This window comes from Mandrillus leucophaeus, unplaced genomic scaffold (genome assembly GCF_000951045.1).
Source record: "Mandrillus leucophaeus isolate KB7577 unplaced genomic scaffold, Mleu.le_1.0 Scaffold135, whole genome shotgun sequence".
In the NCBI taxonomy this organism is placed as follows: domain Eukaryota; kingdom Metazoa; phylum Chordata; class Mammalia; order Primates; family Cercopithecidae; genus Mandrillus; species Mandrillus leucophaeus.
Genome location: NW_012101310.1, coordinates 1,172,793 through 1,174,561, shown reverse-complemented (window position 1 = coordinate 1,174,561; position 1,769 = coordinate 1,172,793). Strand labels below are relative to the sequence as shown.

Below are 1,769 nucleotides of genomic sequence, written 5' to 3'. Positions count from 1 at the left end.
GAATGACAAGAAAAGGAGGAAATCTCATGAAAATTTTGTTGACTTGCTATATAGTAAGAGAAGGATTATTGTTATATAACTATACACAAATATAAATTTCCTTTGTAATAAACCTATGAAGCTCAAATAAGAAAATATACATAGAAGTGTACTGAAGTATTAAATCCCATACAAACCTCAGGTGTTATTATTTTTCTTCTACAGATTGTGTTCCTTTGACATTTACAGAGGAATATGTACTGCATTGATTGTTCTTCCTAATATATTTTGTTTGTTTGTTTTTTTATTTATTTATTTTTAGCTGGAGTCTCGCTCTGTCGCCCAGGCTAGAGTGCAGCGGTGCGATCTTCACTCACTGCAACCTCTGCCTCCCAGGTTCAAGGGATTCTCCTGCCTCAGCCTCCCAAGCAGCTGGGATTACAGGTCCCGGCACTACGCCCGGCTAATTTTTGTGTTTTTAGTAGAGCCAGCGTTTCACCAGGTTGACCAGGTTGGTCTCGAACTCCTTACCTCAGGTGATCTGCCTGCTTCGGCCTCCCAAAGTGCTGGGATTACAGGTGTGAGCCACCACACCTGGCCGGTTCTTCCTAATATACTTTAAATATACTTCTTTTTTTTCAGTTTCCTTTCTGTTCTCTGCCTACCAACTTGACTGTGAGTTAACTCAAGGGCAAAGATCATGTCTTGGCAATGCAAGCTGAAGGCGTAGCCTCTGGAGTCATGCTGCTGGGGTTTGTCTTCCAGGTCTGTCACTCAGCAACTGGCTCCTTACTTGTCACCTGGCACCGATAGCTTCCACCTCTTGAAACTGATGTGGGACTTAATTTAGATGATGCAATAAAAACCTTCAGGTCATGCCTGCTACGTGGTAAGTGCTTTAAAAATGTAGCTGTTGTCTTTCATGACAGTGATGATGGGGATGGTGTCCTTCTTTTCAGCAATGGATCTCATATCTAACGCACGTTAGAATCATCTGGGACACTTTTTTACAGCTACACCAGAGCTGTACATATTTGTGGGATACAGTGATATTTTGATACCTGTATACAATGTGCAATGATCAAATCAGAGTGGTTGGGATATCCATCACCTCAAACGTTTATCTTTCTGTTGAGAATATTACAATTCTTCTGGCTATTTTGAAATATTCACCAAATTATTAACTATCATTTTCCTGCCGTATGATTGGATACTAGCATGTATTCTTTCTATGTAAGTGTATGTTTGTACCTATTAACCAACTTCTCTTATCCCCCCACCTCCTTCGCTTCCCAGCCTCTGCTAACCACTCTCTCCCTCTGTGAGAACTACTTTTTTTAGCTCCCAGATACGAGTGAGAACATGAGATACTTGTTTCTGTGCCTGGCTTATTCCATTGAATATAATCACCTCCAGTTACATTCATGTTGCTGCAATGACAATAGCTCATTCTTAAAAAAAAAAGAAAAAAAGTCTTGGCCAGGAACGGTGGCTCACACTTGTAATCCCTGCACTTTGGGAGGCTGAGGCGGGTGGATCACCCGAGGTCAGGAGTTTGAGACCAGCCTGGCCAACACGGAGAAACCCTGTCTCTACTGAAAAAAAAAAAAAATTTACAAAATTAGCCAGGCGTGGTGATGCATGCCTGTAATCCCAGCTCCCAGCTACTCGGGAGGCTGAGGCAGGAGAATTGCTTGAACCTGGGAGGCAGAGATTGCGGTGAGCCGAGATTGCACCATAGAACTCCAGCCTGGGCAACAGGAGTAAAACTCCATCTCAAAAAAAAAATT

At 42.3% G+C, this 1,769-nt stretch overlaps 1 protein-coding gene across 2 annotated transcripts in view; it reads right to left on the bottom strand.

The window, feature by feature from the left end:
• CFAP52 (cilia and flagella associated protein 52) overlaps nt 1-1,769 on the bottom strand; it is an 82,330-nt gene that overhangs the window by 65,794 nt on the left and 14,767 nt on the right. The gene's annotated exons all lie outside the window — the stretch shown is intronic.